Raw genomic sequence first — 13,977 nt, forward strand, 5'->3', positions numbered from 1 at the left:
CTCACGTCATTTTTTCCCTTAAATGCTTAATTTTTTTAATGACAGAAATAACTTTTCCCTCCACTTAATAATTTAAACATATTTCCTATAGATCTGCCTTATTCTTTTTAGTGGCTACGGGGTGTTCTGCAGCATAGTAGTATTAATACTTTATTTGGCCATTCTTCTATTGTTCATCATTTATGTGGCTCTGGTTTTGCTGTTGAGAGTGCAAGGCTGGGCATGATGGCTCATGCCTGTAATCCCAGCACATTGGGAGGTCAAGGTGGGAGGACTGCTTGAGTCCAGAAGTTTGAGACCAGGCAGGGCAACACAGTAAGACTTCATGTCTCAATAAAAAATAGACTGGATGCTGTGGCTCACGCCTGTAATCCTAGCACTTTGGGAGGCCAAGGTAGGAAGATTGCTTGAGCTCAGGAGTTTGAGACTAACCTGGGCAACATAGTTAGAACCTTTCTCTGCCAAAAAGAAAAAATTAGGCATGGTGATGAGCACCTGTGGTCCCAGCTGCATGGGAGACTGAGGCAGGAGGATCGCTTGAGCCTAGGAGGTCAAGGCAGCAATGAGCTATGAGCTATAATTGCACCACTGCACTCTAGCCTGTGTAACAGTGAGACCCTGTCTCAAAAAAAAAAAAAAAATAGTGCTGGGATCAGCATTTTTGCATGTGCGTGAGTTTTGCTATGAAATAGATTTTAGGGAAGAAGTTTCTGCAAAGTAGTCCTTGAAAGAGGTTGTGTCAGTTTCCATTCCCACCCACAGTGAATGTGATGCCAGTATCGAATATTCTCAATCTCTTTAATTGTTTACCACCTAGCAGGTGGAAAATAATCTCCCTTTATCCTATAATCACTCTTGAGGCTGAACGTTTTTTTAAAAAACTTTTAGGGCAGGGTGTGGTGGCTCATGCCTGTAATCCAAGCACTTTGGGAAGCCAAGGCAGGTGGATAACTTGACGTTAGGAGTTTGAGACCAGCCTGGCCAACGTGGTGAAACTCTGTCTCTACTAAAAATACAAAAATTAGCTGGGTGTGGTGGCAGGCGCCTGTAATCCTGGCTACTTGGGAGGCTGAGGCAGGAGAATCGCTTGAACCCAGGAGGCAGAGGTTGCATTGAGCCAAGATTGTGCCACTGCACTCCAGCCTGGGCGACAGAGCGAGACTCTGTCTTAAAAAAAAAAAAAAAATGCAAAAAACTTTTAGGTTCAGGGGTACATGCACAGCTTTGTTGAATAGGTAAATTTGGGTCATGGGGTTTGTTGTATGATTTTGTCACACAGGTACTAAGCCTAGTACCCATTAGTTATTTTTTCTGATCCTCTCCCTCATCCCACCCTCCAGCAGACCCCAGAGTGTGTTGTTCCCCTCTGTGTGTCCATGTGTTCTCATCATTTAGCTCCCACTTATAAGTGAGAACATGCAGTATTTGTTTTTCTGTTCTTGCATTAGTTTGCTAAGGATAATGGCCTCCAGCTCCATCCATGTCCCTGCAAAGGACATGATCTTGTTCTTTTTTATGGCTGCATAGTATTCTATGGTGTATATGTACCACATTGTCTTTATCTAGTCTGTCACTGATTAGCATTTAGGTTGATTTCATGATTTTACATGGTGAATAGTGCTGCAATGAACACACACATGCATGCGTCTTAATGGTAGAATGATTTATATTTTGGGGATTATATACCCACTAATGGGATTTCTAGATTGAATGGTATTTCTGTCTTTAGGAATTTGAGTAATCGCCACACACTGCTTTCGACAATGGTTGAACTAATTTACACTCCCACCAACAGTGTGTATAAGTGTTCCCTTTTCTCCACAACCTCACCAAAGGCTGACCATTTTCAGTATGCTCACTGTCATTGATTTTTTTTTTTTTTTGAGACAGGGTCTTGTTCTGTTGCCCAGGCTAGAGTGCAGTGACATGATCACCGCTCACTGCAGCCTCAACTTCCTAGGCCCAAGTGATCATTTTGTCTCAGCCTCCTGAGTAGCTGGGACTACAGGCACAGGCCCCCATGCCTGGCTTATTTTTAAATTTTTTGTAGAGGCAGGGTATCACCATTTTGCCTAGGTGGGTCTCAAACTCTTGAGCTCAAATGATCCTCCCTTCTCAGCCTCCCCGGGTGCTGTGATTACAGGCATGAGCCACCACACCAGCCTGATATTTTTTATGTGAACCTTCTCTTCATATCATTTCCTGTTGGGCTGTATGTCTTTTTCTTGTTTGGTTATTTATATTTTTATTACTGATTTGTAGGAAGTTTTTATGTTGGCATAGTATCCTTGGCTAACTATTTGTTGTAGTATTTTTTTGTCAAGATGATGCTTGTCTATTGGTTTAACTTGTACAGTACACTTCATAAGTCAGAAACTATGAATCTGTTTTTTGAGTTGAGGTTTCACTGTGTTGTCCAGACTGGTTCTCCCCTGGACTCAAGTGATCCTCCTGCCTCCACCTCCTGAGTAGCTGGGATACAGGTACTTGCCACCACACCCGGCTCCAGAAATTGTAAATCTTTGATGCAAAATCTGACAATTTTTACCTTTGTTTTTGTTTTTTTTTTTTTTGATACAGGGTCTCCCTCTGTCTCCTAAGCTGGAGTGCAGTGGCACAATCTCAGCTCAGTGCAGCCTGGATCTCCCAGGCTCAAGTGATCCTCCCACCTCAGACTCCCAAGTAGCTAGGACTATAGGCACACGCCATCATGCCTGGCTAATTTTTATTTTTTGTAGAGATGGGGTCTTGCCTTGTTTCCCAGGCTTTTCTTGAACTCCTGGGCTCCAGCGATCCTCTTGTCTCGGCCTCCCAAGGTGCTGGGATTACAGGCGTGAACCGGCCTCTCTTGTTATCTTTTTCTAGTTTCCTAACCCTACTTTGCAGCCATTTTCTGATTTTGTCTACTATAGATTAGATTTGCCTATTCTTGAATGTCATATAAATGGAATCACACAAATGTATTCCTCTGTGTGTCTTTTATTCAACATGTTCTTTGAGATTCATCTGTATTGTGTGTGTTGTCAAAGATAAAGCTGGACACTGAAGTGGTAAGGACCAATTTTCATCAGTAATAACGATTGCAGTTTAGCCAAATTCAATCCAGTGTGAACTGAGCTTAACTTCAATTTGCATAGACAGGACAGGGTGTTTTACAAGGAGAATGAGAAAGGGGCTCAGTAGAGTCAGGGAAGTGAAAAATCACAAAAAGTGGGGAGGGAGGGTTGGTCCTGTGAAACCCATCTGGGTTTGGTAACTGGCCATTAAGGAAGTTAGGCTTCTGCCCTCCCACAGAGAGTGGGAGGCAGGCCCTGTCTTCAGTAGTGTTGGCTGAAACACAGTAAATTCTATAGGCAGCCTTGAGTTTTCTCAGACAGGCAGCTTACTGGGGGTTGGGTCATCCAAAGGATGCAACCTTGAACTATTGGAAACCATGTTTTTAGGCTGGGCGCCGTGGCTCACACCTGTAATCCCAGCACTTTGGGAGACCAAGGTGGCTGGATTGCTTGAGGTCAGGAGTTCGAGACCAGCCTGGCCAACGTGGCAAAACCCCATCTCTACTAAAAATACAAAACTTAGCCAGATGTAGTGGCACACGCCTGTAGTCCCAGCTACTCAGGAGGCTGAGGTAGGAGAATCGCTTAAACTTGGGAGGTGGAGGTTGTAGTGGGCTGAGATCATACTGCTGCACTCCAGCCTGGGCAATAGAGCAAGACTCTGTCTCAAAACAAAAACAAAAACAAAAACAAAAAACAAACAAACAAAAAAGGCCAGGTGCGGTGGCTCCCAGCACTTTGGGAGGCCAAGGTGGGAGGATGGATCACTGGAGCCCAGGAGTTCGAGACCAGCCTGGGTGACATAGTAATACCTCCCTCTCTACAAAATAAATAATTATTTTTATATTTTTGAGATGGAGTCTCACTGTTTCACCCAGGCTGGAGTACAGTGGCACGATCTCGGCTCACTGCAACCTCTTCCTCCCGGGTTCAAGTGATTCTCATGCCTCAGCCTCCTGAGTATCTGAGATTACAGGTGTGAGCCACCACACCTGTAATTTTTGGCTAATTCTTGTATTTTTAGTAGAGATGGGATTTCATCATGTTCGCCAGGCTGGTCTCGATCTCCTTACCTCAAGTAATTGCCTGCCTCGGCCTCCCAAAGTACTGGAATTACAGGCGTGAGCCATGGTACCCAGCCAACAATTTTTTAAATAACAACAAAAAGAAACTATGTTAGTGTTTGCTCAAGTCTTTTTTTTTTTTTTTTTTTTTTTGAGACAGAGTCTCACTCTGTCACCCAGGCTAGAGTGCAGTGGTGTGATCTCGGCTCACTGCAACCTCTGCCTCCTGGGTTCACGTGATTCTCCTGCCTCAGCCTCCCAAGTAGCTGGGATTACAGGCTTGTGCCACCAAACCCGGCTAATTTTCATATTTTTAATAGAGACAGGGTTTTGCAATGTTAGCCAGGCTGGTTTCAAACTCCTGACCTCAGGTGATCAGCCTGCCTTGGCCTCCCAAAGTGCTGGGATTACAGGTGTGAGCCACCGTGTCCAGCCTGATTTTTGTTTATTTATTGGCTTTTTTGATTTTGTTTTTTTGTTTTTGTTGTTTTGTTTTTTTGTGACTTGCTCTGTCACCCAGGCTGGAGTGCAGTGATGTGATGTGATCACAGCTCACTGCAGTGCTGACCTCCCCGAACCCAAGTGATCCTCCTGCCTCAGCCTCCCTAGTAGCTGGGACTACAGGCATGCACCACCACGTTCTGCTAATTTTTAAACTTTTTGTAGAGTTGGGGCCTGTCTCTGTTGCCTAGGCCAGTCTAGAACTCCTGGGCTCAAGTGACACTCCTACCTCAGTCTCTCAAAGTGCTGGGATTACAGGCACGAGCCACCATGCCCAACCTTGCTCAAGTCTTTATAGGCCAAGGTTAAGTCCTAGTTGAGAAGAGGGGTCAGAGGAGCTGGCTAGAGTTTGGTCAAGGAGACAGTCTTTGCCATTGGAAAGTCATTTGCTCCTTTTTGAGTTGTGTGAATATAGGATTTGTTCATCCATTCACCTTTTGATGAACATTTGGGTTGTGTCCAGTTTTGGACCAGTGTAAATTGGCTGCAATGAACATTCTTAATTTATTTCTCTTAGATAAATGTTTAGGAGTGGAAGTGCTTAGTCAAAGGGTGGGGACATATGTAACTACCACACTAATATCCAAAGTGATTTATCAGTTGACACTTCCCACCAGCTACATAGCAGAACTTGCAGTTTCTCCATATCCTTGTTAACGTTCTGTATTGTCAGTGGGTGTGAAATAGCATCTCATGGTTTTAAGTCATATTTCCTTGGCGACTAATAAGCACTTTTTCATGTACTTATTGGCCATTCCCATGTCCTCTTTTGTGAACTGTCTGTTTTGCACATTTTTGTTGGTGATACTGTTGTTTTATATTTGTTGGAGTGTATTATATATTCTGGATAGGAATTTTTTTTTTTTTGAGATGGAGTCCCACTCTGTCACCCAGGCTGGAGTGCAGTGGTGCAATCTCGGCTCACTACAACCTCAGCCTCCCAGGCTCAAGCAATTCTCCTGCCTCAGCCTCCCAAGTAGTTGGGACTATAGGCATGCACCATCACACTCGGCTAATTTTTGTATTTTTAGTAGAGATGGGGTTTCACTATGTTGGCCAGGCTGGTCTTGAACTCCTGACCTCAGGCGATCCTCCCACCTCGGCCTCCCAAAGTGCTGGGATTACAGGCATGAGCCACTGCGCCCAGCCTGGAATATTTTTATCAGATATATATATGTTGTAAATACACACACACACACACACACACACACACACACACACATATATATATATGAAAATGTAAAATACCATTTGCAATAGCATCAGGCCAGGCACGGTGGCTCATACCTGTAATCCCAGCACTTTGGGAGGCCAAGGTGGGAGGATCCCTTGAGCCCAGGACTTTGAGCAACATAGGCAACATAGTGAGACCTTGTCTCTACAAGAAAGTGAACCAAATTAGCTGGGTATGGTGGCGAGTACCTGTAGTCACAGCTACTTGGGAGGCTGAGGTGAGAGGATAGCTTGAGACTGGGAGGGTCGAAGCTGCAGTGATCTGTGATCATACCACTGCACTCCAGCCTGGGTGACAGAGAGATCCTGTCCCAAAAAAAGAAAAAAGGAAAAACAGCATAAATACAGTAGCATCAAAAATCATTAGAATAACTCTAATGAAAGACATGAAAACACCTTTACCAGAAAAGTATTGTGAGAGAATACTTTTACTCTCTCACTAAAATATTGGTGAGAGAAATTAATAAATACTTAAATAAGGAAGAGGTTACTTTGTTCATATATTAGAAGATCTGATATTAAGATTTCTGTTCTCCCCAAATTGATCTATGGAGTCAATGCAATCCCAGTTAAAATCCTATTTGTTTTTTTTTTTTGAAGAAACTAACAAGTTGATTCTAAAATTTATATGGAAATGCAAAATATCTAGAATAGCAAAAAAAAAAAAAAAAAAACAAGAAAAGAGCAAAGTTGGAGAACTTAAACTGCTAATTTTTTATACCACTTAATTTTAAGACTTACTATAAAGCTACACTAATCAAAACATTGGTCTTGACATGACGATAGACAAATATATCGTGAAACTGAGTCCAGAAATAGACCTGCATACGTACTGTCAGTTGATTTTTGCCCAGAGCGAGTAAGTCAATTTTCTGGTGGAAGGAAGGAAAGTCATTTAATTTCTTTTTTTTTTTTTAAGAGAGGGTCTTCCTCTGTCGCCCAAGATGGAATGCAGTGGTATGATCATGGCTCACTGCAGCCCCAGCCTCCTGGGCTCAAGTGATCCTCCCACCTCAGCCTCCCAAGTAGCTGGGAATGCAGGTGCGTACTTCCATGTCCAGCTAATGTTTTGTTGTTTTTTGTTTGTAGAGACAGGGTCTCACTGTGTTGCCCAGGTTGGTCTCGAACTCCTGGGCTCAAGCAGTACTCACACCTCAGCCTCCCAAAGTATTGGGATTATAGGTGTGAGCCACTGTGCCCAGCCAGGAAATTCTTTTTAATGAATAATTCTAGATCAACTGGATATTCACACGAGGAAAGAAATTAATCTTCACCCCATCTCATGCCATACACACAAATTAGTTGGTAATTGTTCATAAACCTAAACATAAAAGCTAGAATCATAAATCTTACACATGAAAACATGGGAGAATATCTTTGCAACCATGGGGTGGGCAGATATTTTGTGAGTAGAACACAAAATGCACTTACTACAAAGGAAAAATAGATACATTAAGAAAATGAACAGGCAAACCATACAATATTTGCAATACGTGGTAAGGGTTTTATTCTTTTCCCAAAGTTCTTTGGTATTACTCAGGTCTGTGGCATCTTGCATGATACTCTGTATTTACTGGCTTTTTGTTGAGTTAGATACAGAACATTGATCCAAGAGAATTTTCTGATTGGGTTTCCCCATTTCTTTTACCTTCGTGTGAATGTTGCTCCCTTTGCCATTTATGCTTTGCCCAATATTCAGTGACTGCTTACAACAGAGACAGATTTTAGATCATATTATTCTTTGTAAAGTAAAGAGACATTAGATGAAAGCAAAAGGCAACACAGGCAGTCTCCTCTGGAAGGGAATTGCAGCCTATATGAGTCTTCCTGGTTATTGAGGATTGAGGCTCAGCTTTTTAGGTGACTCAGCATTTAAGTCCTGGCACATTAACTATATACTAGCCACAGACCTGAAAGGAGGAAGGGAGACGAAGCCTAGCTCTGTTTCAGTACAGCGTCTGTTGCCCTTAAGACTTTGCTTCCTGGCCAGGCGTGGTGACTCATGCCTGTAATCCCAGCACTTTGAGAGGCTGAGGTGGGCGGATCACTTGAGGTCAGGAGTTCGTGACCAGCCTGGGCAACACGGTGAAACCCCGTCTTTACTAAAAATACAAAAATTAGCCGGGCATGGTGGTGGGTGCCTGTAATCCCAGCTACTATTTAAGTCCTGGCACATTAGCTGTATACTAGCAAAAGCCCTGAAAGAAGGAAGGGAGACGAAGCCTACCTCTGTTTCAGTACAGCGTCTTTTGCCCTTAAGACTTTGCTTCCTGGCCAGGCGTGGTGACTCATGCCTGTAATCCCAGCACTTTGGGAGGCTGAGGCGGGCGGATCACTTGAGGCCAGGAGTTTGTGACCAGCCTGGGCAACACGGTGAAAACCCGTCTCTACTAAAAGTACAAAAATTAGTCGGGCATGGTGGTGGGTGCCTGTAATCCCAGCTACTCGGGAGGCTGAGGCACGAGCATCAGTTGAACCCCAGAGATGGAGGTTGCAGTGAGCCAAGATCGTGCCACTGCACTCCAGCCTGGGCGACAGAATGAGAGTCTGTCTCAAAAAAAAAAAAAAAAAAAGATTTTGCTTCCTGCCTTCTGTTTATAAACCAATAATAAAACCAACAGGAAATAGAAACTAAAAATGAAACTAAAAGGTATAAAAGAACAATAGAATTAAAGTTGGAGGTAGTGCCATATCTTACAGACCACAAGCAGCATGCAGTTGAAATTCTAAATCTGAGATTTTAATGCTGAACATAGTTGAATTTTGCAATCTCAAATACATGTACAGTGATGCCTTCGGGTAACAGCTGCCCGCATATATGGTGGTGGCGGTCCCACGGGAATTTTTCAGCTCCATTATCTCATCACCTAGTGACGTAGCTGTCCTAATGTCTTAGCACGATACATCACTCATGAGCTTATGTGGATGCTGGTGTAAACAAACCTACCGTGCAGCCCGTCCTATAAAAGTGTAGCACATACAATTATGTACAATACATGAAACTTGATCATGATAAAAAACTGTGTTAACGGTTTATGTATTTACTATGCTGTACTTTTTATTGTTATTTTAGAATAACAACTCGCTGACTCACCCAGAGCAACTACTTATTAACAAAAAGTTAACTGTAAAAGCCCTCAGGCAGGTCCTTCAGGAACTATTCCAGAAGAAGAAATCATTATCTTGGGAGATGTCAGCTCCATTCATGTTATTGCCCCTGGAGACCTTCCAGGGGAACAAGATGTAGAGGTGGTGGAGAGTGATATTGATGGTGCTGACTCTGTGTAGGCCTAGGATAATGTATGTGATTGTGTCTTAGTTTTTTTTTTCTTTTTTTGAGACAGAGTCTGGAGTGTAGTGGCAAGATCTTAGTTCACTGCAACCTCCACCTTCCAGGTTCAAGCGATTCTTCTGCCTCAGCCTCCTGAGTAGCTGGGATTACAGGCATGTGCCACCATGCCTGGCTAATTTTTTGTGTTTTTAGAAGAGACGGGGTTTCACCATGTTGGCCAGGAAGGTCTCGAACTCCTGACCTTGTGATCTGCCCACCTCGGCCTCCCAAAGTCCTGAGATTACAGGCGTGAGCCACTGTGCCTGGCTAGCATACACTGCTTTTAAAGTTTACACAGTGTAATGTCCTGCGTCTTCACACTCACTCACCCCTCACTCACTGACTCACCCAGGGCAACTTCCAGCCCTGTAAACTCCATTCAGTGCAGGTGTCCTATAGAGGTGGATCATTTTTAGCCTTTTATACTGTATTTGTAGTGTACTTTTTCTATGTTTAGCTGTGTTTAGATACACAAATACTTAACATTGTGTTACAGTTGCCTTCATTATTCAATACAGTAATGTGCTGTAGAGATTTGTAGCCCAGGAGCAATAGGCTATACCATGTAGCCTGGGTGTGTAGTGGGCTGTACCATCTAGGTTTCCGTAAGTGCTCTCTGTGATGTCTGTACAACGAAATCACCTAAGAATGCATTTCTCAGAATGCATCACCATTGTTAAGCAACACATGACTTTATGCGCACAAACAGATACACACACGTACACATACGCATATCATTTAAACAACTCAAGTGTTATGAGGGATAAAACAAATGTTCAGGGGTAGGAACATCTAAACCCAGGTGGGTATGTTTCAAAACCCACATTATGGCTCATGTCTCTAATCCCAGCACTTTGGGAAGCGGCAGTGGATGGATTCAACACCAGCCTGGGCAACAAGATGAAACCCCATCTCTACAAAAAATACAAAAATTAGCTGGGTGTGGTGGTGTGTGCCTGTAGTCCCAGCTACTTGGGAGGCTGAGGTGGGAGAGACACCTGAGCCCAGGGAGGTTGAGGGTGCAGTGAGCTGTGATCACACCACTGCACTCCAGCCTGGGCAACACAGTGAGATCCTGTCTCAAAAAAAAAAAAAAAAAAAAAAAAGAAAAGAAAAGAAAAAAAAAAGAAGGAAAACATACATTAAACCTTCAGTTACCTAGTTAATAGAATTAAGTTCCGCAGCTGAGGAAACTGCCTCAACCTAGATCTATAAAGCTGAGTCTGCCTTGTAGGGTCCTACGAGGTTTGTTTGTGTTCATATTTGTCAAGCATTTGGAATAATGCCTGGCACATAGTAAGCACACGGTGTCACTTAAAGAAGTAAATGAGGCTCCAGCTTGATCCTTATAAGCTGGGTGAATGGGGAGGCCCCGTCTCATTCCCTGAAGCCTCAGATGAGGAAATGGCTATTGGAGGGGATTTCACACCTTTCAGAAGGACCCATTGTTCCAATTGAGCTCTTGGAGATAGGACTCAGTCAGTAAATGCTTCTTGAATGAGTAGGTGGTTGGACCAGATCAGTGTTTCCCGTGGGAGGAATGTGAGATGGTTTTGGGTGGTACACAGATGTTTTACATGTTAATAGGTATTTATTACAGCATTGTGCTAGCAGAAAATATTGGGCAGCACATTTGACCTGAGTGTTTTTTAAAAAGTGAGTGATTTAAAAACACAGTAACTTGAACAGGCAGCATGTGAATGTCATGGAAACTGAAAGCATTTGTGGATTGAAAGAAGAGTGGGAAAATCTCTGAGGTCTTTCCACATCTGAGATGTTTGGTTCTTTCAATCCGGGCTTTAAATATGAAATCAGGATATAAAAATAGAAGTGATATTCTCTGGGTTTTGTGAGCAGAGACGTGTAATGGAAATTGACAGGCAGAACTGGATGTGCAGCCTCGTGGAGTGTGCAGAGATAACAGTGTATTAACACTTTGGTGTCTGCTGTGGGCAGCCTTGGGTGTGTATACATCATCTAACAAAATTGGGAACATCCTATACATACAAACAATAATCGGGTTGGTTCACCTGATACTGTAACTCTGTGTTCAGTTTTAGATGGGATCGTTTGGTCATTGTGTATGTGTGTGTTTCAGGCTTTTTGTACCTGTCGTCGCAGTGCCTTGCAGTATGACTGTGCCAGTTTAAGCTTCGGGCAGCTCAAGCACCCTCTTCCTTGTCTTGGCCAATGCCAAGTTAGATTAAACAATACTTTTGTTGCCGATTTGATAGGAGAAATATAACTCTCTGTTTTTACTTTCATTTCGGGTTTTTTACATTATTGATAAGGCTGAGCTTTTGGTGTGTTCATTGATCTGTTGTGTTTCTTTTGTGAACTGCCCCCAAGTTTGCCTTTTGTCTTAATTTTTTCCTCTGGGATTTTAGGGTTTTTTATTTATTTGTTTTTAAGAGTCCTTCATAATGTAAAGATGTTAGTATTTTGTGACATGTTAGTTATTTCTCCTAGTTTATTTTAGAGACCGTCTCGCTCTGTCACCCAGGCTGGGGTGCAGTGGCGCAATCCTAGCTCATTATAATCTTGAGCTCCTGGGCTCAAACAATCCTCCCACCTCAGCCTGCCGAGTAGATATGACTACAGGCATGCACTACCGTGCCTGGCTAATATTTATTTATTTATTTATTTATTATTTTTTGGTAGCGATAGAGTCTTGCTATGTTGCCCTAGTTGGTCTGAAACTCCTAGGCTCAAGCAGTCCTCCTGCCTCAGTCTCCCAAAGTGCTGGGATTACAGGCATGAGCCACCATGCCTAGCCTATGTTTCCTAGTTTAATACTTGCTTTTCATGTTTGCTTGTGATATTCACACTTACTGTATTTCTTGTTGTAAAGGTAAATATTTGATTCATTCTGTGACACACCTGTTCTTCCATTTAATTTGTTTAAGGCTAATGAACCATTTATCTTCTTATAAACTTTATTTATTTATTCATTCATTTATTTATTATTTTTTAGATGGAGTCTCACTCCCGTTGCGCAGGCTGGAGTGCAGTGGCACGATCTCGGCTCTCTGCAACCTCCACCTCCCAGGTTCAAGCGATTCTCCTTCCTCAGCCTCCTGAGTAGCTGGGATTACAGGTGTGCGCCCAGCTAATTTTTGTATTTTTAGTAGAGATGGGTTTTTGCCATGTTGGCCAGGCTGGTCTCGAACTCCTGATCTCAGGTGATCCACCTGTCTCAGCCTCCCAAAGTGCTAGGATTACAAGCAAGGACCACCATTCCCAGCCTTAAACTTTATTTTTATTTTTTATTTTTTTGAAATGGGGGTTTCACTTTGTTGCCCAGGCTGGGCCTACATTCCTGGGCTCAAGCAATCTTCCTGCCTCAGCCTATAGAGTAGCTGAGACTACAGGCACGTGCCACCATGCCTGGCCCATTTAACTTCTTTGAAATCAGATGTGATTGATTCTCTGTGTCCTGCAGTCACTGTCAGTTGTCATTACCTGTGCATGCTTACGTGGTTGTTATTCCTGGTGGCATGGCTGGGCAGCTGTGACTGCAGCCCCTGGATGCTTTAGTCCTCATACCACTTAAGGACCATTTGAAGAAGGAACACAAATCCTGATTGTTGTTCAAAAACTGTCTATTCATTACTTCTGATGAGATGAAGAAAAAGCCAGCATTAAAACTTACAGAGCGAGGGCCAGGGCTCAGAAGACAATCTCAGAGAGGACAGTAAAGATCTCTCTCTCTCTTTTTTAAAAATTTTTTTGAGATGGAGTCTTGCTCTGTCACCCAGCCTGGAGTGTAGTGGTGCGATCTCGGCTCACTGCAACCTCCGCCTCCCGGGTTCAAGCGATTCTCCTGCCTCAGCCTCCTGAGTAACTGGGACTACAGGCATGCGCCACCACGCCCGGCTAATTTTTGTATATTTAGTAGAGACAAAGTTTCACCATGTTGGCCAGGATGGTCTCGATCTCTTGACCTTGTGATCTGCCCACCTCGGCCTCCCAAAGTGTTGGGATTACAGGCATGAGCCACTGTGCCTGGCCTAAAGATCTCTTAAGAAATGCCATATCACCAAAGCCCTTGAAAGTACAATAGTCCATATTGTATGGAAACTCAGACATCCTGAAACTGAAGACAACCAGCCTTTCCCATTGATCTTTTCCTTTTCATATGTGTGCAAGAGAGAGAAGTGATACCAGTCTGTTTTAATAAGTCCAAAAGAACTTTTCCAATAAACTCACAGTTACAATTATTTGGCAGTGTTTTTTCTTTCTTGGGGGTACATCTTAGGATTGATGCCTTCTTATTTGATGAAATACGTCATATGGTTAGTGTAGAAAATTTAGGAAGGATAAACCCAGAAATCAGAGAGATAATCATTTTCAGTATTTAGGTATCAATCCACTAGTAATTCTGTGTGTAATATAGATACATATGTATGTATTTACGGGCACATGTGGTACATATATTTTTGGCCTTACCTCTTTCTCTTAACATTATATCTGGAATGTTTTGCCATGTCTGATTTTCTAGTTTACTTTTTAAATGATGGGTTAGTATTTCAGTGAATGGATACACTGTAATTTGTCCAGTTACTCTCCAGCTGATGTCCTGTAAATCCTGAAACTTGCTGCTTGTCTCCATTCAGAACTCCCATCAGCAGCGCCCGACAGCACTCTCCTCCTCACTGCCCAACACTGGGTGGCAAATCTTTTCATCTTGGCCACTCTGATAGGCTGGACAGTGAGATCCTTCTTCCTAGGGCGCATGGAAACCTGTTGCAGTCACCTGGGTTTGCGGAGTGGGAGGAGGAAAGTGTTAGGG

This window comes from Pan troglodytes, chromosome 18 (genome assembly GCF_028858775.2).
Source record: "Pan troglodytes isolate AG18354 chromosome 18, NHGRI_mPanTro3-v2.0_pri, whole genome shotgun sequence".
NCBI classification, from domain to species: Eukaryota; Metazoa; Chordata; class Mammalia; order Primates; family Hominidae; genus Pan; species Pan troglodytes.